Source organism: Sesamum indicum, linkage group LG3 (assembly GCF_000512975.1).
Source record: "Sesamum indicum cultivar Zhongzhi No. 13 linkage group LG3, S_indicum_v1.0, whole genome shotgun sequence".
Taxonomy (NCBI): Eukaryota; Viridiplantae; Streptophyta; class Magnoliopsida; order Lamiales; family Pedaliaceae; genus Sesamum; species Sesamum indicum.
In genome coordinates, this window is record NC_026147.1 from 22,386,955 (window position 1) to 22,409,835 (window position 22,881).

At 33.2% G+C, this 22,881-nt stretch overlaps 4 long non-coding RNA genes and 1 other non-coding gene across 5 annotated transcripts; 3 read left to right on the forward strand and 2 right to left on the reverse strand.

Annotated features, from left to right (window-relative positions):
• Positions 3,712-4,618, reverse strand: LOC105159214. Its single transcript, XR_847567.2, has 3 exons — positions 4,480-4,618; positions 4,315-4,384; positions 3,712-4,104 (listed from the first exon to the last, which is right to left on the reverse strand). It is a non-coding gene; the product is annotated as an uncharacterized LOC105159214 (long non-coding RNA).
• On the forward strand, positions 5,860-6,667 carry LOC105159213. Its single transcript, XR_847566.2, has 3 exons — positions 5,860-6,117; positions 6,192-6,291; positions 6,453-6,667. It is a non-coding gene; the product is annotated as an uncharacterized LOC105159213 (long non-coding RNA).
• Positions 6,685-8,650, forward strand: LOC110011724. The gene is made up of 3 exons (XR_002286778.1): positions 6,685-7,039; positions 7,957-8,020; positions 8,340-8,650. It is a non-coding gene; the product is annotated as an uncharacterized LOC110011724 (long non-coding RNA).
• LOC105159216 lies at positions 14,137-17,955 on the reverse strand. The gene is made up of 3 exons (XR_847568.2): positions 17,817-17,955; positions 17,652-17,721; positions 14,137-14,331 (listed from the first exon to the last, which is right to left on the reverse strand). It is a non-coding gene; the product is annotated as an uncharacterized LOC105159216 (long non-coding RNA).
• Positions 20,947-21,018, forward strand: TRNAD-GUC. The gene has a single exon. It is a non-coding gene; the product is annotated as a tRNA-Asp (tRNA).

Consider the following 22,881-nt stretch of genomic DNA (forward strand, 5'->3'; position numbering starts at 1 on the left):
GTCTTCCCTAGTAGAGTGAATTCCTACCGTGCTATCTCTTCCTGGTTCTTTCTATCAATCTCTTCCTCACATGTCGAGTGACGGGATACACATTAGGAACTTCTTAGATCATGAATATGCAGATCAAATGCTTTTCTTCTATTATATTTTTTTTTTGTCGTTCTTATGCATGTATATTAAATGCTTAAATTTGCTTTGAACTTTAAATTCTATGATATTTCTATATTTAGCTATGATTTCCAGGGGTTGCTGGTCTATGGATTATTATTTGTATTGCTGAGCCATCATTCATATAGTGGTGTACTATTGTAATAGCAGAAGCTGATCTTCTTAGACACTTCTGAGGTAGTAGCTGGTACTTTGTGCCCTTATTGGGCAAACGCAACAGAAGTTCGTGCATCTATTACTCAAGCAGTATCGGATATGCTTGAAATTGTGGCACCTGGGACTTTGAAAGGAAGTGGTGTAAGAATACTTTTTGATCATCTATGGGTAACTCCCAAAAAGATAGCTGACTCAACCTGATGTTTTGATCAGTATCTAAGTCAGTTAAAATAGTTTGCTTGAGGCATTTTGAAAGCAATTAATGTACTCGCATTATATTTTATTTGAGAAATAATTGTCCGTTAGTACTCGATACTGTTGATTGGCTTGCTTTATTTGGTTCTTTAGTTGCTTGAGTTCAACAATATACCTTCCATGTGGTTAACTCAGCCACAATGGAATCAACTGCATATGGAAGGTGCTTGAATTACAACTTTCAACAATGAAGCTTCTAATACAAGTTGCCAACTGAGAAGCATTGCTATGAAGTGAACATATATTGGAATGCCAACTGAGAAGCATTGCTATGAAGTGAACATATATTGGAACACAAGTGCTCTTTTGCAAGGCGTAAAAATGTTTTAAGTATCTCAATCCACATGGTTATCACTCTTCTATCTATATAAATAAGATTCTAATTAGGACATTGCGTGGTATTAAAAATTGAAGTAATTGCAATAGGCAATTTTAATAAAAAATAAAAAGAGGAGTATAAAGAATATATGTTTTTCACTGAAGACACAAGTACTACAAACAAAGTATTCTAATTTACAATAGGCTAGATTTATTCTTAAGCTAATGGCTGTTGATGTCTTGAAGAAAAACCCGTATAGCATGCAACTCGTCAATTACGACGGCTCTAGAATTCATATTTGGTTTCTCAATTCAGTGCTTGCTTAAATAACATCATCTCGCTAAAAATTGTTTGAGAATTTAAAGATTGAAGTAGAGATTCAAACACTCAATTGTTTCACATTAACCACTAAAAGCAATGTGTTTTTTGACACTATCTAGAACCAAATGACAACCTATGTATCTATCTCTTCCTCTCTACCATTTATCTAACCAAAGACGCAACCTTTGTCCCTATCTAGTTATTCTCCACCGTCTTCCCCCATATTTTAAATTTCAAGAAAGGTTGAAACCATTGAATTTTTTTCTTTGTATACTTCAAACCCAAAAATGTATGTGAGTTCTATGAAACCTTCACATTCTCAACATTCTAACTTGAAAGTAATAGGATTATAAATTTGAGGCCAGTTTCAAATGCGAAGAATGAGTTAGGAGTTGACGCCTAAAGGCGAGATAATTCTCCACAGTTTTTGCAAATTTATTCTCAACTTATTCATTATGTTTGGTTTTATCCCATTTGCCTTTTCAAAACCTTTTGTTTGTCATACATTTAAGACTTTTGTACAAATCATACAGAAACACCATATTTGTCCATATCGACATCTAAACTTTGTAGATGTACCACAGTAAAATTTGTTGAAAAATCGCGACTACGCAACCACAAATTAGTTTATTTTTGAACTTCGGAAATAAAATATCATATACTACACGGTAAAACGATTGTCTAGATGCCAATCTCATTGTTTCTTTTTCAATTACCTTTGCATCTATCATCTTAAAAGATTTCTTTAAGTATTATGAAATCAATTATTTGTCACAACAAAAAAAGTTAATTATACACTTTTTTGGAAGTCTAGAGAAAAAATTATCCATTTGTTCAAAAGTAATAAACCGAATGCACTTCAAACTTCAAATTGTTCCCAAAAAATACAAAAACTGCTTTTAAAATATGTCAATAAAAATCAATTAACAATTTTCTCTTAAAATAAAACACGTGACTTTTTTTATTCACTTATTCACAAAAGTAATAAACCGAATGCACTTCAAACTTCAAAGTGTTCCCAAAAAATACAAAAACTGCTTTTAAAAAATATCAATAAAAATCAATTAACAATTTTCTCTTAAAATAAAAACACGTGACTTTTTTTATGCACTTATTCACAAACCAGAAAATTTATATACTTGTTAAACTACACAAAATATTCAGACTTTGTAAATTTATCTTAGAGAAATTAGTACACTTGATGCTAATTTTAAAAACATACGTTGATAACAGAAAACACTTGACAAGAGAAAACAAATCTTAGCAAAAGAAAAAAAGAAAAAACAATAATTTTTTTTAAAATACACTATAGTTAATTCCTCATAAAAACTATAAAAAAATTCTCATATCTAGTATTATTTGAGTTACCAACCTTTTTGTTCATTAAAACACATTTATCAAATCTTGAAATTATGTAATAATATTCACAAAATTCACAAAGAAAAGCAAATTTAATTGGCATCTAGACAACCCCTCTACGCTTAGCATAGTATTTAATTTTCCAAAGTGCACAAATAAAATAACTCATAGTTGGATAATATAGATTTTTCGATATTTTTCTATGATACATCTGCAAATATAAGATGTTAACATGGACCAACATGATTTCTGTAAATTCATACAATTATTTTAAATGTATAACAACAAAAAATTTCAAAGCAGGCTATTTCAAAGCCATTAGAAAAACCCAACACGACGAATTAATCAAGAATAAATTTACAAAAAAGGGGAGATTTGTTCTCCAATTTAGGACTCAACTCTATCCTTTCATCGTTCACATTTCAACAGCCTCAAACATTCTCAATCCTATTCTTTCCGAGTCAAAATGATGGTCACGTGAGTTTTTCAAAGAAATCAACACACAATATTTGGATTTGAAGTTTACAATGCATAAAATCAATGGTTTCAGCCTCCTCGATTTCAAAAATATGGGAGAAAAGTTGGCAAGGAAGAATCGATAAGGACATTGGTCACTTTTCAGTTAGAAATTCGAAGAGAGGAATATGAAGATACACAAGTTAACATTAGGTTCTAAAATATCATCAAAAAACACACTTTTAGCGGCCGGAATGTGTCCCGATTGAGTGTTTAAGTCCTACTCAACCCTTTTGATTCCCACACAATTTTTAACAATATGAAAGTTATCCGGCAACACAGAATCTGCGAACCAAATCCAAATTCTAGCGCCCCCAACCATTAATAAACGAGTACACATTACCTATACTAACTAACATGCTTCACTTGTAGAATTAAATATAAACAGGCTACAGTGTTAGGCCACCATTTGTAACTGCATAATACGTACTTTTGGAATTTAACTAATGACGACTTATCATATCTACCTCATGCTTTTGGGGACCTGAAGCATACTAGGCAATTCTCAATTTTAGTGGCACTAGCAAGAGATATACAATGAAAATATTGCTAACAATGAAGCATGCAAATAAAATAATTGCTAATAGATGATAAGACATCTCTGTTAAATAAGTCCTTTCTCCTTGTACTTTGCATTAAGACAGAACTAGGAAGAAACCAAGACAGGGAAGAAAACAACATAGATACATAACTGTGGCATTCTCCAATTCAAAGGCATAATATGCAACAGATATTTCATAACCACAATACCTTTCTAGATGTAGTTGAGAGTTCATATTCTGGTTGGCCCATCGATTGGGCAAGTACTGATTGGTTTAAGAAGTTTAATCACAGTCCAACCAGAAATTTTAAGTTGAGATCAAATTGGAGTAACAGAGAGTGGATGGCGGCACTTAAATTTCAGTTAATAACATATAATCATTATGACAGGAGATAGGAGAAATTGACCGCTAAAACACGGAGGAAGTCTGATTGTAGAAACGCCGCCTTGAAAGAAAGAAAACCAAAACCTTCCAAGAAAAAAAATAAATTCAAGAACAAACAAGAAACCGTGTAATCAAGATTGTGAGTGCTGGCAATATGTATAAATGCAATTCCTGGACAAATGGCATGAATCTTGAGCAAGACCGAATTGAACAAATTTGTTATGCAATGGGAAAATCGTGTGAACTCATGCTTCCTGAACTAATTATAAAAGAACCCTTGCAAAAGCAAAGTACCTTTTTAGGTAATAATCCGAGAAATTCAAGAGAACCCATGTAGTAGTTCCTTGAAACAATTAGCCAAAACCTCCAAGAAAAAGAAAAAAATTCAAGAGTAAATAAGAAACCGTGTAATCAAGAAGTACCTAAACATAAATAAGAAATTGTGGAATCAAGAAGTACCTAAAGATGGAGGCCTGAGGGCGGTCGCAGCACGAGAACGGCGGAGGTAGCTGCCTGAGAACGCGTCGCCATTAGAGCAGGGGCTTTTCACTTGAAAACTCTCGATTTTGCACTCTCTCGATTTCTTTATGTTTTGTTCAAAATTCTCTTACCTGATGTTGTTGTATATAAATTGGGCTGGGGCCTATCTCCAACGGTACAAATTTCAGTTGGGCCCAATGCTAAAAAACTTATTATTATTGTAACGGCTTGTTTGAAATTCGTTACAATTTATAACGGCTGTTGTATTGTAATAGACTAATAGGCATGAGAGACCATTACAATAGTAATTCAATTGTAAAAAATGCATTTAGACCTATTTTTGGAACTGTTAAATTAAATTTGATTTAATAATTATTGAAATGGTCTTTATAACACACATAAAATGTTAACATGGAACAACATAACTATTGTAAATTTATACAATAATTTTAAATGTATAACAATAAAAAATTTCAAAGCATGCCCATTAAAAAAAAACTCAACACGACGAATTAACCAAAAATAATTTCAAAGCCAGTAGCCCATTGTTCTATGTCATGTAAGCTTATTATCGATCAATACTGAGGTAAATGTTGTCAAACAACAATCAAAATGCACGTTAAATCTTTCAGTGCCAACATCAAACCAAAGTTATGTAGTGATGATAAGTAACTTCTTGATACGAAAACAGTTTGATTTTTCTTTAATATCCTGAAACCTGAAAAAGGACGAGTATCATATAAATGATCAGTAGCCACTTCACAAAAATATTTTTTTTTTAAAAAAAAAAAAAAATATAAAGAAAACACTTAACTATGTGAAGTTAACGACTTCGCCTAGTTTTTTTTTTTAAAGGATAAATTACATATTCTTCTGAAATATCTGGCTTAATTACAAATATTTATAAATATCTTTTTAATTTTAACGACCGTTCAACAACTATCACAATTTGTTAGTCTCTGTTAGTTTTTATCTAATTTGTGATAAAATGATCAATATATCTTTTAGACTATAAAATTAACTTTAGTTATTTTTTTAAAAAACCTAATTATTCTTTTTTACAATTTTTTTTATTTTTTTCATCTACTTTGTCATTTTTTTTATAATTTTAATTTTTTTTAAAAATAGCAAAAATTGAGAATTTTAACCATCCATTCAAAAATTATATAATTTTATCAAATATTAAAAAATATTAGTAATTTATGAAACAATAAGGAATATTTATAATTATACCAAATTTTAATAAAGCTCGTTGTAATTAAAATAAAATTGTCAAGTCAATATTCCATGTAATTATACCTTGCTATGTCTTGTTCTGTTACAATGTGTACAATGCAACATGTGTTTGTCAGTGTTTTGCCTTTTCTTGTCAAATCTGGAGCTGCTCCTAACGTTCAAGGCCAAGCTCTCAGTATTATCTGTAAGTTTCATGTTAACTCGCCTCTGCTTCTCTACATTTTGTTAGGGAGTAGGCTTTGTTTATTGTGGGTGCAGGATCCAATAACCAGAAGTTCGTGTCTTACACTATCAAAAATGTGCCATTAAGCCCCATAAGGAATTGTATAAGTTGTGTGAAGGTGGCTGATTCTGCAACTGTGTCCCAGGCGCCATGGGAAGGTGAGGATCAGTAATCAGGTATCAGTCTACTATTACTCCTTGTCGGATACTGATCTCAATCACTATCATTGCAGGAAATGAATTCTGAACAGTTGCTGAGACCAAACCATTTACCAGATAATCAAGTCTTTATCAGTGTCCCAGGAGATTATTCAAGGAAACCCCCAATTGGAGGTATTCTTGTGGCAACATAGCCACGGGATCTTGTGTTCTAATTTCAGTTACTTATCCGATCCCGAATTGACACCCCAGTTTGGTCTCGTTTATGTCTTACTCCTGATGTCACTAAGTCTATAAAATTGAGGTTATTCATTGTTATGTCTTTGCATTCTCAGAGATTCTGCTAGACTATGTGCCAGGGTTTAAGCCTGCCCGTTGCATTGAACTGTTTTCTAGGGAGATGATAGCAGGCTGGACTTCTTGGGGTAACGAACCCCTACACTTTCAAGATCCAAAGTACTTTCTAAAGTACAATTAATTGATTTCTACATGAAATGAAGGGCCTCATGATCAGAGAAGGTCATCCTTTCCATCCGAACCTCTGTTGACATTCTGATGGAACTGTTTTCTAGGGAGATGATAGCAGGCTGGATTTCTTGGGGTAACGAACCCCTACACTTTCAAGATTCAAAGTACTTTCTAAAGTACAATTAATTGATTTCTACATGAAATGAAGGGCCTCATGATCAGAGAAGGTCATCCTTTCCATCCGAACCTCTGTTGACATTCTGATGATCTTTGCTCACAAATATGTTCCCGTATCCCTATGAAATCCAGCATTCTCGGACGGATTAGTTGAGGAATTTCAATTTGGTTTCTTATTAATAAGATCTGATTACTCCTCTCAGGAAGTAATGACTCTCTGGAAGGCCAGCAGCCCATTGTTCTATGTCATGTAGGCTTATTATCAGTCAACACAAAGGTAAATGTAGTCAGACGACAATCGGAATGGACGTTAAATCTCTATAGTGTCAAACAATAGTTTCTTGATGCTTTCAATAGTGTCAACCGGTTGTTTCTTGATGTTTTGTGTTGAATGGATGTGATGATGATTTGATCATTGACCATGCAAATAATTAGAGTGCTTTTGTCAGATAATTTGTATCCACAACTTGAATCAGGTGATGATACTGTGCACTCTAATACCAAACGACATTGCATTCGCTTGTGATAAGGTTGATAGGACTTCCTCTGCATTCCCTAACATTTAGTTCAGTATCTCCAAATGGTACCAACATCCAACCAAAGCTATGTGATGATGATCAGTAACTTCTTGATAAAAAAACAGTTTGGTCTTCTTTAACATCCTGAAACCTGAAAAAGGACGAGTATCATATAAATTACTTGGAACTTGCTCACTCATATTTCTAACACGCCTGACTTGACTAATATTTTCGAGAGTCGCCAAGCTAGTGAATATTTTAACTGAAACAGAAAACATGCCGTGAAAAGTTAGGAATCAAAAATAACTTTTTTTCCTTTATAATGTGAATTTATTACTCGGAGTAGCCACTTCACAAAAGTATTTTTTTTTTAGAAAAAAAGGAAATTGCGAAAGAAAAAAAAAGGAAAAGAAAACACTAACCTATGTGAAGTTAACGACTTCACATAGTTTATGCGTGCTCATCATTATCTCATGCCCAAACCCCTAAAATCTGTTCACCACTTCACAGTACACTTACGTGACAACTCATTACAAATAGTCAGTCGTGTTGGAAATGTTCTCAAATAAACTCATTCTATAATGATGCACTTCATGTTCACATTCAAGTATAACCTTCTATCTGTGAGTTAGCTATGTGCACAATATAATATGTTCCTTCACACTGCATTGTGCAGAACCGGATGGGAACTTGGCTCACGAGAGGTGCATGGGAACTTGGCTCATGAGGACGATTTGCAGGTATGAACGTTGCCTTTGGTAGCTTAGGAAATAGCATTTTATCTTCTTGGATGATAGACACGGGGGCGACTAACCATATGTGTGGCAATATTTGCTCCCTTGACAATCTTATAGCTCTTCCTAATCTCACACTTATACATTTACCCGCTGCCTCTACACACTCTGTTACACATACTGGAATGTTATTCTGCACAAAAATTTCACTCTTACAAACATTTTCTTGGTTCCCTCCTTCAAGTTCAACCTTCTCTCTATTCCCAAACTTTGCTCTTCATTATCTGTTGAAGTGTTGTTTCATGCGTCTCATTGTATGTTTCAGGACCCGAAGAGTAAACAAGTTATAGCGGTGGGCAATCAGGCTGGAAATCTGTATTTTGTGGATAAAAAATCCTCCTTTGATTCTTGTATTAATAATTCTTATTTTACTTCACATAATTGTGTTGATTCCTTGTGGCACTTGAGGCCGGGTCATCCCTCCTCTGTTGTAATGCAGTATATTACAAATATTAACTGCAATCTCACTTTGCAACCTAAATTGTGAAGTATGTCCTATTGCGGAACAACACCGTTTGCCTTTTCCTTCAAGTAGCATCACTTTCGCCTCCATATTTGAGTTGTTACACACTGATCTTTGGGGACCCTATCATCAGAGTTCCCTAAATGGCTGCAATAATTTCCTAACTCTTCTGGACAATCTTACCCATGCCACTTGGACATTCTTACTTAGATACAAATCACAGGTGCATCAAATAATAGCCAACTTCCTTGCTATGGTAAAAACCCAATTTCATACCTAAGTAAAATGCATCCGCTCTGACAATGGAACCGAGTTTAACAACTCTCAGTGTCAGTCCCTATTCCATTCTTCTGGTATTATTCATTAGACATCATGCTCGTACACCCCTCAGCAAAACGGGGTCATCGAACGAAAGCACAGACATGTACTTCAGGTAGCTTAGAGCTCTGTTGTTCCAAGCCCACTTACCTCAAAAATTTTGGGGTGAATCCATTCTAATAACTACTTATCTTATCAATAGATTGCCCACATCCATTTTTCACTGGAAATCTCCCTTTGAAGTGCTCTATAACAAACCTCCCAACCTCAATAACATCAAAGTCTTTTGGCTGTCTCTGCTTTACCATGAACACCTCACCCCAGAAGCAAAAATTTGATGCGAGAGCCTCCAAATGCCTTAGTATAGGTTATAGCCAATTGAAGAAAGCCTATAGGGTGTATCATTTGGATGCACATATCTCCTTTGCCTCTAGAGATGTTATATTTTGCAAACACTCCTTTCCCTTTAGCTCTACTTATTCGCCCCCTGATCTAATATGCCTTCCTCTTTCAATTGATGATATGGAACCTCCTTGTGATGCACCTGTCCCCTCTCCTCCATCCTCTGAATTCGTTCCAGTCACAACAGCACCTTCTCCCCCTCTTCGTCGGTCAGAAATGACCCATTCCAAGCCTTCTTGGCTCGCTGATTACGTCTGCAATTGTTCTTATTCTGCATCCTCTTGTACTCCCTCTTCTTACTCTGTTGCACATAGTGTTTTTGTTACCAACTTGTCTGCCTTGCAGGAACCTAAAAGTTATCTCCAGGCCAGTAAAGACAAGCGTTAGGTGAAGGCTATGTCTCAGGAGTTGTAGGCGCTTGCTGCAAATAACACTTGGACCTTCACTTCCTTGCCACATGGGAAGAGAACTATTGGCTCGCGCTGGGTCTTTAAGTTGAAACTCAAGCCAGATGGGTCCGTTGATTGCTACAAAGCACGCTTGGTTGCAAAAGGTTACAACCAGATTGAAGGGGTAGATTACTTCGACTCCTTTTCCCCTGTTGCAAAATTAGTAACTGTTTGTGTGTTTATCTCTTTGGCAGCTTCTAAATCTTGGCCATTGATGCAGCTCGACGTTAATAACACATTCCTCCATGGCTCCTTGGATTTGGATGTGTACATGGACCCTCCTGAGGGCTTGCTCAATGTGCCTGCTGGTTAAGTTTGCAAATTGCAGAAATCCCTCTACAGCCTTAAACAGAACTCTCATCAGTGGAACCTCGAGCTGACCTCCAAGCTTGTCATGTTTGGCTTCAGTCAATCTTCCCATGAACATTGCCTTTTTCTCAAGAAATTTGCAGGTGAGTTTACTGCTCTTTCAGTATATGTGGACGACATCTTGTTGACTGGATCATCTCCTGCTGCTCTTCAATCTGTCAAGGATTAACTCCATCGCTTTTTCACCATTAAAGATCTTGAAGCGGCTAAATATTTCCTTGGTCTCGAATTGGCTCGTTCCTCACATGGTATTTTAGTCTCGCAGCATAAAATTTGCAAGATATTCTATCCGACACTTCCATGATCAATGCAAAACCTGTTCCCACTCCCTTGCCTGTTGGACTTAAGTTTGTTCTTGATGATGGTCATGTCCTTCCTGATCCTGGCCATTTTAGGCGCTTGGTTGGTTGCCTTCTCTACTTGGGTTTTACTCGCCCAGATATCGCCTTCGCCGTCCAGCAACTTAGTTAGTTTCTTCAGGCACCTCGGAGCTCTCCTTGGGATGCAGCATTGCATATTCTTCGCTACCTCAAGGGCACTCCCACCATCGGTTTGTTCTTCTCTTTGGCCAGTTCCACTCAGTTCACTGCTTACTCCGATGCTTCGTGGGCTTCGTATTTGGATTCTCACTGTTCAATTATTGGCTTCCATGTGTTCTTGGGCTCCTCCCTCATCTCGTGGAAGACAAGAAAACAAGCTACGGTTTCTCGTTCTTCCGCCAAAGCTGAATATCGTAGTATGGCATCCATTGTCTACGAACTTCTTTGGATTTCATTTTTACTCCGTGATCTTAGCATCTCTGTGTCTCTGCCGATTCCTTTTTGGTCTGACAACAAAGCTGCCCTTTACATCACTGCAAACCCGATCTTTCATGAGCGCACTAAGCACTTGGACATCGATTGTCATCTTGTTGGGGACCAGTTTAAGCTCGGTTTCATTTCCCCTTCGTACATCCGCAACTCTGATCAATTGGTCGTCCTTTTCACCAAAGCTCTTCCTTCCCCTGTTTTTGCTCGTTTCCTCTCCAAGATGCGTCTTTCTTCCACGCCTCCATCTTGAGGGGGGGCTGTAGAGATATGATGATTTTGTCTTGTTCCCAACTATAGTAGAAGCAGAACTCCATTGAAGACGATGCTGCTGCAGTACTCTGTTTCTATTTATTCTTTGTACGATAAATCGTGTTTTTCAATATTAGTTGTTTAGCATTTTTAGCTTTGACACTTGGAAGCTTTTTACACACAGGCACATGTAGTTAAAGTTGGTACACATTCTTCTTCACTGCAACCATGTATGTATACCTGCAGTTTAGATGTAACAAGTTCAGTTTTTGGCAAATAAGAAATATGTTTTTCTCACTGAAATGTTCACCATGAATACTGCTACTTGTTTGGCGAATTTTTTCTTCTCACAACTATCTTTGGCAATCACTATTTCCTTACCCATCGTGTATGATCACGTCGGGGCAATTTGGTTGTACCTAATAAAGCATAAATCTCATAGTGTCAACATAACAATTTCCTTAACATTGTCAAGACTCAATTTTCTGGCATAGGTTGGGCATCCCGCATGGATAGCCCCCGTTCAGTTACTGGTTATTATATTTTCCGTTCTTCCTCATTGATTTTTTGGAAAACAAAGAAACAATCAAGGTTCATGGCTAAGGACGAATATCGTAATCTAGTCTCGAGGGTAGGTGAGCTCCACTAGATCCTTATTTTCTACGAGATTTCAGAATTCCTATGCACACACCAATTCCTTTTTGGTGCGATAATCAAGCGGCTTTACACATCACTACGAATTTGGTATTTCACGAATGTACCAAGCGCCTGGATATATATTGCCACTTGGTGAGCCGTAAATAAAAGCGTTGGTTCATTTCTCCTTGACACATTTCTAGCAAGCAACAAAATTGCTGACTTGTGTACCAAAGTTCTGCCTGCTCTTTTATCTCTGGTGTCCAAGTTAGGCTTGGTGACACTTCGCCCAGTGCCAACTTGAGGAGGCTGTTGAGTTCTTGGGTGCTATTTATCGTTCCTTTTGACAGAAAACATAGTATGGCTTCTTCTCTCTTTGGTTTGTTAGCTGATGTGAGCTAGCAAGCATAGCTGGCATGTTCCTTTTTTCTCTCTTTGGTTTGTTAGCTGATGTGAGCTAGCAAGCATAGCTGGCATGTTCCTTTTTTCTTCCCGTGTGTTATATATAATCAACTGTTCAGCACAATTGTTAATAGCATGTGGTAAATATTTTCCATAGAAAACAGAGTGTGGCTTCTTCTCTCTTTCTTCAAGATATCACAGAGAAAATCACATTTTGACTTGTCAAAAGACAGGAAGAGAGAAGGCAGTCTCTTATTTCAAAAACCAAAATTCGGCTACATCTTCCGTGACATGGACTGTAAGAATAAGATACTACGAGGGGTGATGGTTTAGTATTTCCCTTTTCTTTTTGCGTTATACGTATTGCGATGATACAATATTAACATAAGGTAAACTGCTCAACAACAAAACTCAAATTTCTGTATCAACTGCAGAAGCTCTAAAAGAAGCCTCGTCAAGGGGTGTAAAGTGGTTATAGCGACACAAAAATAAGAAAGGAACTTTGTCTGGACTTTTGACACTGGACATTGTGTGCTTGACTTAGTCCTTGTTTGACACTGATGCTACTATCATTGGCTCGCTCTGTGATAGACTCGTGTATTCTGAAGATGGTAACTTGGCTAGCACAAACGACATTATTTCATCAGAGTTTTCTTTTGGGGTTTGCATACAGGTGTAGCTTCTGAGACATATGTTCTTTTCAGCAAATGAGATTTATGGCTTCGTTTTAGTGGTACTTTCTTTTCAATTGAACATTATGACAAGATTCTCAGCTGTATTAACAAGTTTTCTCTTTATACAACAATCAGAAAAATAGAGTAGTCGTTTGCCTTCCCTAGTAGAGTGAATTCCTGTCGTGCTATGTCTTCCTGGTTCCTTCTACCAATCTCTTCCTCACATGTGGAGTGACGGGATACACATTAGGAACTTCTTAGATCATGAATATGCAGATCAAATGCTTTTCTTCTATTATATTTTTTTTGGCTGCAGCCTATAAATATAGACATAATTTGGTTAAATAGATTATTGCAGAGATCATTAAAAGACAGGGACATGGAAAGATCCATATTTTAAGTGTATTTAGTTAGAATATCAGGAGGGTTATCATGTTAGTTATTTGTCGTTCTTATGCATGTATATTAAATGCTTAAATTAATTACTTTGAACTATAAATTCTATGATATTTCTATATTCAGCTATGATTTCCAAGGGTTGCTGGTCTATGGATTATTATTTGTATTGCTGAGCCATCATTCATATAGTGGTGTACTATTGTAATAGCAGAAGCTGATCTTCTTAGATACTTCTGAGGTAGTAGCTGGTACTTTATGCCCTTATTGGGCAAACGCAACAGAAGTTCGTGCATCTATTACTCAAGCAGTATCGGATATGCTTGAAATTGTGGCACCTGGGACTTTGAAAGGAAGTGGTGTAAGAATACTTTTTGATCATCTATGGGTAACTCCCAAAAAGGTAGCTGACTCAACCTGATGTTTTGATCAGTATCTAAGTCAGTTAAAATAGTTTGTCTGAGGCATTTTGAAAGGAATTAATGTACTCGCATTACATTTTATTTGAGAAATAATTTTCCGTTAGTACACGATACTGTTGATTGGCTTGCTTTATTTGGTTCTTTAGTTGCTTGAGTTCAACAATATACCTTCCATGTGGTTAACTCAGCCACAATGGAATCAACTGCGTATGGAAGATGCTTGAATTACAATTTTCAACAATGAAGCTTCTAATACAAGTTGCCAACTGAGAAGCATTGCTATGAAGTGAACATATATTGGAACACAAGTGCTCTTTTGCAAGGCGTAAAACTGTTTTAAGTGAAGTATCTCAATCCACATGGTTATCATTCTTCTATCCATATAAATAAGATTCTAATTAGGACATTGCGTGGTATTAAAAATTGAAGTAATTGCAATAGGCAATTTTAATAAAAAAATAAAAAGAGGAGTATAAAGAATATATGTTTTTCCCTGAAGACACAAGTACTACAAACAGAGTATTCTTATTTACAATAGGCTAGATTTATTCTTAAGCTAATGGCTGTTGATGTCTTGAAGAAATACTTGAGCCCGATAGACATGCAAGCTAGTGTGTCATTGTGAATGGATGCAAGTCGGCAATTGTATCATCTTCACTAGCATTAACCTGCACATAATCAACAATATCAGTATATTTAAAGATATATGTAAAGAGCAAAATGCATAACCGTATAGCATGCAACTCGTCAATTACGACGGCTCTAGAATTCATACTTGGTTTCTCAATTCAGTGCTTGCTTAAATAACATCATCTCGCTAAAAATTGTTTGGGAATTTAAAGATTGAAGTAGAGATTCAAACACTCAATTGTTTCACATTAACCACTAAAAGCAATGTGTTCTTTGACACTATCTAGAACCACATGACAACCTATGTATCTATCTCTTCCTCTCTACCATTTATCTAACCAAAGACGGAACCTTTGTCCCTATCTAGTTTTCTCCACCGTCTTCCCCCATATTTTAAATTTCAAGAAAGGTTGAAACCATTGAATTTTTTTCTTTGTATACTTCAAACCCAAAAATGTATGTGAGTTCTATGAAACCTTCACATTCTCAACATTCTAACTTGAAAGTAATAGGATTATAAATTTGAGGCCAATTTCAAATGCGAAGAATGAGTTAGGAGTTGACGCCTAAAGGGGAGATAATTCTCCACAGTTTTTGCAAATTTATTCTCAACTTATTCATTATGTTTGGTTTTATCCCATTTGCCTTTTCAAAACCTTTTGTTTGTCATACATTTAAGACTTTTGTACAAATCATACAGAAACACCATATTTGTCCATATCGACATCTAAACTTTGTAGATGTACCACAGTAAAATTTGTTGAAAAATCGCTACTACGCAACCACAAATTAGTTTATTTTTGAACTTCGAAAATAAAATATCATATACTACACGGTAAAACGGTTGTCTAGATGCCAATCTCATTGTTTATTTTTCAATTACCTTTGCATCTATCATCTTAAAAGATTTCTTTAAGTATTATGAAATCAATTATTTGTCACAACAAAAAAAGTTAATTATACACTTTTTTGGAAGTCTAAAGAAAAAATTATCCATTTGTTCAAAAGTAATAAACCTTAATTATACACTTTTTTGGAAGTCTAAAGAAAAAATTATCCATTTGTTCAAAAGTAATAAACCGAATGCACTTCAAACTTCAAATTGTTCCCAAAAAATACAAAAACTGCTTTTAAAAAATATCAATAAAAATCAATTAACAATTTTCTCTTAAAATAAAAACACGTGACTTTTTTTATGCACTTATTCACAAAAGTAATAAACCGAATGCACTTCAAACTTCAAAGTGTTCCCAAAAATACAAAAACTGCTTTTAAAAAATGTCAATAAAAATCAATTAACAATTTTCTCTTAAAATAAAAACACGTGACTTTTTTTATGCACTTATTCACAAACCAGAAAATTTATATACTTGTTAAACTACACAAGATATTCAGACTTTGTAAATTTATCTTAGAGAAATTAGTACACTTGATGTTGATTTTAAAAACATACGTTGATAACAGAAAACAATTGACGAGAGAAAACAAATCTTAGCAAAAGAAAAAACCACAATTTTTTTTAAAATACACTATAGTTAATTCCTCATAAAAACTATAAAAAAATTCTCATATCTAGTATTATTTGAGTTACCAAACTTTTTGTTCATTAAAACACATTTATCAAATCTTGAAATTATGTAATAATATTCACAAAATTCACAAAGAAAAGCAAATTTAATTGGCATCTAGACAACCGCTCTACGCTTAGCATAGTATTTAATTTTCCAAAGTGCACAAATAAAATAACTCATAGTTGGATAATATAGATTTTTCGATATTTTTCTATGATACATCTGCAAATATAAGATGTTAACATGGACCAACATGATTTCTGTAAATTCATACAATTATTTTAAATGTATAACAACAAAAAATTTCAAAGCAGGCTCATGAGAAAAACCCAACACGACGAATTAATCAAGAATAAATTTACAAAAAAGGGGAGATTTGTTCTCCAATTTAGGAGTCAACTCTATCCTTTCATCGTTCACATTTCAACGGCCTCAAACATTCTCAATCCTATTCTTTCCGAGTCAAAATGATGGTCACGTGAGTTTTTCAAAGAAATCAACGCACAAAATTTGGATTTGAAGTTTACAATGCATAAAATCAATGGTTTCAGCCTCCTCGATTTCAAAAATATGGGAGAAAAGTTGGCAAGGAAGAACCGATAAGGACATTGGTCACTTTTCAGTTAGAAATTCAAAGAGAGGAATATGAAGATACACAAGTTAACATTAGGTTCTAAAATATCATCAAAAAACACACTTTTAGAGGCCGGAATGTGTCCCGATTGAGTGTTTAAGTCCTACTCAACCCTTTTGATTCCCACACAATTTTTAACAATATGAAAGTTATCCGGCAACACAGAATCTGCAAACCAAATCCAAATTCTAGCGCCCCTAACCATTAATGAACGAGTACACATTACCTATACTAACTAACATGCTTCACTTGTAGAATTAAATATAAACAGGCTACAGTGTTAGGCCACCATTTGTAACTGCATAATACGTACTTTTGGAATTTAACTAATGACGACTTATCATATCTACCTCATGCTTTTTGGGACCTGAAGCATACTAGGCAATTCTCAATTTTAATGGCACTGGCAAGAGATATACAATGACAATATTGCTAACAATGAAGCATGCAAATAAAATAATTGCTAATAGATGATAAGACATCTCTGTTAAATAAGTCCTTTCTCCTTGTACTTTGCATTAAGACAGAACTAGGAAGAAACCAAGACAGGGAAGAAAACAACATAGATACATAACTGTGGCATTCTCCAATTCAAAGGCATAATATGCAACAGATATTTCATAACCACAATCCAAACTTACATGTAGTTGAGAGTTCATATTATGGTTGGCCCATCGGTTGGGCAAGTACTGATTGGTTTAAGAAGTTTAATCACAGTCCAACCAGAAATTTTAAGTTGAGATCAAATTGGAGTAACAGACGGTGGATGGCGGCACTTAAATTTCAGTTAATAACATATAATCATTATGACAGGAGATAGGAGAAATTGACCACTAAAACACGGGGGAAGTCTGATTGTAGAAACGCCGCCTTGAAAGAAAGAAAACCAAAACCTTCCAAGAAAATTGTAGAAACGCCGCCTTGAAAGAAAGAAAACCAAAACCTTCCAAGAAAAAAAATAAATTCAAGAACAAATAAGAAACCGTGTAATCAAGATTGTGAGTGCTGGCAATATGTATAAATGCAATTCCTGGACAAATGGCATGAATCTTGAGCAAGACCGGATTGAACAAATTTGTTATGCAATGGGAAAATTGTGTGAACTCATGCTTCCTGAACTAGTTATAAAAGAACCCTTGCAAAAGCAAAGTACCTTTTTAGGTAATAATCCGAGAAATAAAAGAGAACCCATGTAGTAGTTCCTTGAAACAATTAGCCAAAACCTCCAAGAAAAAGAAAAAAATTCAAGAGTAAATAAGAAACCGTGTAATCAAGAAGTACCTAAACATAAATAAGAAATTGTGGAATCAAGAAGTACCTAAAGATGGAGGCCTGAGGGCGGTCGCAGCAGGAGAACGGCGGAGGTGGCTGCCAGAGAACGCGTCGCCATTAGAGCAGGGGCTTTTCTCTTGAAAACTCTCGATTTTGCACTCTCTCGATTTCTTTATGTTTTGTTCAAAATTCTCTTACCTGATGTTGTATATAAATTGGGCTGTGGCCTATCTCCAACGGTACAAATTTCAGTTGGGCCCGACGGTAAAACACCTATTATTATTATTTTTACTTCAATTTATAATGATAACAAAATTAATTCATTTGCTTGAAAATTTAAATTATTACCCAATTGAAAAATGGTCGAATAATAATTATAAAATATAAAATAATATATTCAAATAATAAAATTATGAATTCAAATGCAAATTTTTTCGAGTGAGTAAGAGGAATTACAAAAAATCGCGAAAAATATGGTAAAATGAATATATTAAAGTTTTTTTTGATTAAGAATAAAATAGAATATTTTTGGATAAATAACAAAAATAGTGAACTATTAGCCATGTGCTACTATAATTAAATCCTTACTAAATTTTATTTTCAGGAAATAATTAGCATTTATTTTTAACAGCAATATATAAGTTTCCATGAGTTTACAAAATTTGTTCATCTACATTATTATAAAAAAACAAAAAAAATCCTTTTTTCGTGCCAAATTTACCCTTGAATTCACTTTTTTCTCTAAAAATTTTTTATTAGAATAGAAATTTTAATTTTTTTAATAATTTTATAATTATAATTTTTTTCTCTCATCCACTGCTCCATTATTTCTCTCACATCAAACTTCTCCATATTTTTTTTATAATTTTTTTATTAAATTAACAATCATAATATATTTTTTCTCTGTTGCGTGACGTTTTTTCCTCTAACAATTTTTTTGTCTTTCTCACTCTCACGCTACGATTGTTGTTTTCACAAAAAAAGAATCTCTTAATCTTATATCATGACTTTTTTAATGCTTGCGAGAAGTCCGTGCAACAGCGATTAATTTATTAATACATAAACTCAAATAATTACTGCAATTTGAGTGTTATATTTATTGTTAGTCCTCTCAACCATAAGTTTATTGATTCAATTACAATTTGTCAATTTAACATATTAAAAATGAATGAATCCACATATCCACTTAATTATAATTGGGCTAGCTATACATTTTTACAAAAAATGGTTTACAAGTTACACTTCAAAAAAATTATTTTATAGTAACAGCTTTTTAAACGGCCAAGTTAATAATGTAAAAAAAAAAAAATTAATTCATAACGACCGTTGTAACGGCACCTCCTATCGCGGCTTTTTTCTGTAATAAGAAATCTTTGTAACGGCTTGCTTGAAACTCGTTATAATTTGTAACGGCTGTTGTATTGTAATAAGCATGAGAGACCGTTACAATAGTAGTTCAATTGCAAAAAATGCATTTAGACCTATTTCTGAAACTGTTAAATTAAATTTGATTTAATAATTATTGAAATGGTCTTTATAACACACATAAAATGTTAACATGGAACAACATAACTATTGTAAATTTATACAATAATTTTAAATGTATAACAATAAAAAATTTCAAAGCATGCCCATTAAAAAAAACTCAACACGACGAATTAACCAAAAATAATTTCAAAGCCAGTAGCCCATTGTTCTATGTCATGTAAGCTTATTATCGATCAACACAGAGGTAAGTATTGTCAAACAACAATCAAAATGCACGTTAAATCTCTACAGTGCCAACATCCAACCAAAGCTATGTATTGATGATAAGTAACTTCTTGATACGAAAACAGTTTGATTGTTATTTAACATCCTGAAACCTGAAAAAGGACGAGCATCATATAAATGATCAGTAGCCACTTCACAAAAATATATTTTCTTTAAAAAAAAAATAGAAAGAAAACACTTAATTATGTGAAGTTAACGACTTCGCCTAGTTTTCTTTTTTTTTTTAAAGGATAAATTACAGCAATCTTCTGAAATATTTGGCTTAATTACAAATATTTATAAATATCTTTTTAATTTTAACGACCGTTCAATAACTATCACAATCTGTTAGTTTTTATCTAATTTGTGATAAAATGATCAATATATCTTTTAGACTATAAAATTAGCTTTAGTTTTTTTTTTTATAAAAAAAGTATGGACTAATTATTTCTGTTTACAATTTTTTTTATTTTTTTCATCTACTTCGTCATTTTTTTTATAATTTTAATTTTTTTTAAAGAGCAAAAGGTGAGAATTTTAACCATCTATTCAAAAATTATATAATTTTATCAAATATTAAAAAATATTACTAATTTATAAAATAATAAGAAATATTTATAATTATACCAAATCTTAATAAAGCTCGTTGTAATTAAAAAAATTTGTCAAGTCAATACTCCAAGCTACGACTACTTCACAAAAATTTAAATAAAAAAATGTGAAATGATTACTTCACAAAAAAAGAAAAAAAAAATCAGAGTAATTACTTCACAAATATATATATATATATATATATATATCTTCTTTTTTCACGTTACAATTAGGGATAATTGTATTCCTCTTATTTAAAATTTGGTATAATTATACTTAGACCCCTTGTGATTTGAATAATTATATTTAGCACCATTGAGGTGTTTGTTTCCGTCTAATAAATAAGTCACTCCGTCAATTTAAATTTATAGATATTAACAAAAAGAACTGAATGAAAAATAATATTTATTCTCGATTAATTTTTAATTGGAGATCAAACAAGTATTTTTTCAACTAAACTATCCTTATAACAGTGAATATATACCTCCTCGCATGTATTAAGGCATGAACGCTTATGAAGTGAATTTGATGATAAAAAGATTTATTTAACCTGAAATAAATTAATAATAAGTCAATTTGGGTAATAAATATTATTTTTTTATTAACATCAACAAATTTACTAAATTTTGACTAATGAAAAGACTTCTTTGTTAGACGAGAATATCAAATATAAATTTTTTAAATTATAAAATAACTAATAATTACATGAAATTTTGAGGGAGAGAGCATAATTACCCCTTATGTAATTATAAATAAGCGGAATCAGGGGCTTATATTATGGTTTAGTCCATGGCTAAATAGAGATAGCATTGAGCATATTATTTGTCATCAAGGTCGTTGTAGTATAGTGGTGAGTATTCCCGCCTGTCACGCGGGCGACCCGGGTTCGATCCCCGGCAACGGCGCTTTTTCCACCTATTCAGACTTTTGGCGGTGTAACGCTGTCGATTCTTTTGATTTTGGATATTTCGGGACCCATTTTCTAAATTTCATTATCATTTGAAAATACAAAAAACATATGCTTATTGTACTAATTTCATGAGAATTATCTTCGAGATTTTTGGAATTTATGGGGTTTGGGCATCATTAAATATTGTCTTAATCTGAACATCCTTAAGTATTCAAATCATCACATTGATCATAAATACTGTACAATCACGTGTAACTTTTTAATTAGTAGAATATGATAATACTGAAATATCTAAATCAAATCCTAACTCTAATTATTTAACACTTAAAACAAGTTGACTATACATATATTAATCAACGATGCTTAATTAAAAATTATGAGCATCAAAGTTGACATATTAATGTGCTGCACATGGATATATAAATATATAAGAAAAAATCGCTTATACGATTATAAAAAATTATCATGTTTCGTATTATTAGGACACATTATATATTATTGCTATATTAAATAATTCTATTATAAATATTTATAGTTGTAGAGTTCAAATCCCAATCCACTACATTGTGTGACAAACATTGTCAAAACTCCTTTGCCCATCATTATGTGAAATTCATTTCATGTCCCTTTCTTGACGTTATTTTCCCAAATGTGGACATCATCAATTTTCTTACAACCTATTATTAAAACAAGTCTCCACATACTTCACACAAGACGGAAGAATTTGTAGTTTCAAGTCTCAATCCTTACTAACAATCCTAGTCAATCACAAATCTCAAGTTGTAAACAATAACTGCTCTTACTTCAAACGGAGAGTTTCACGTGTACTTAATTTAATATATATATATATAGGTTGTTGTGATTGCTAATATTATATTCAATTTTTTATTTATATTACTGACGATCGTAATTAATGTGCTGTATATTTAACGTGGATTACGTAATATGAACAATTGCAGTTAGTTTTTCAAATTTCTAAAATTCCTTTTTCTGAAATATATATATATATATATATATTGATATTTTTAAATTCATCAATATACTATTGACATTCAGTACATAACACAACAATATTTTTAAATCAACAACAAATAAAAAATAATATAAAGTCGTAGATTAAACACCTTTTGTCTGCAGGACACGAACTCATTGTTGTGAGGACCTCACTGCTCGGGCAAGAGATCATGGTCTCAAATTGACAAAATTTTAGATCTCTGCAGGAATAATGACACAATTTTGAATAAAACACCCAATATGCCACTATCTAACATATACAATAGGACCATGTTACTAATATTGCACATTAATTATATTGCTATATAGTGTACAAAAATCTACATTACCAAGAAAAAGGCTGGTTGAATTCTCTACCCATATAGTTAATTAGTACAAGTTGAATATCGCACACACGCTTTCCATTTTTCAAGAGTAATAGCAAGTTTTTCTATTTTTACGGGTTTAGAAGAATGGTTAGGGAGGTTTTGAAGAATGGGAGGGTGGCAAGTTAATTAATTAAATAAATACTCAAACAATTTATATCTATATCTGTACTATATAAAAATTAAAGCTTTATTTTCATTTACAAATAGTGGTTATTAAATTTACACTGCGGTATCAATTTTTTAATTATCAAATATGTTCTTACGTATTTTAAACCACTCCTCCTCATCAAATTATTCTTATCATCTATATGGTTTATACTATCTACCTAAATTACTTTTCTTTCTTTCACTCTTTCTTTTTAATTATATATTGTTTTTATATATTTTATTCTTATTTATTATATATTTTAAAATGTGAAATATTATGTATCATATATGCACATAGAAATAACGTACCACAACGACTAATATATATA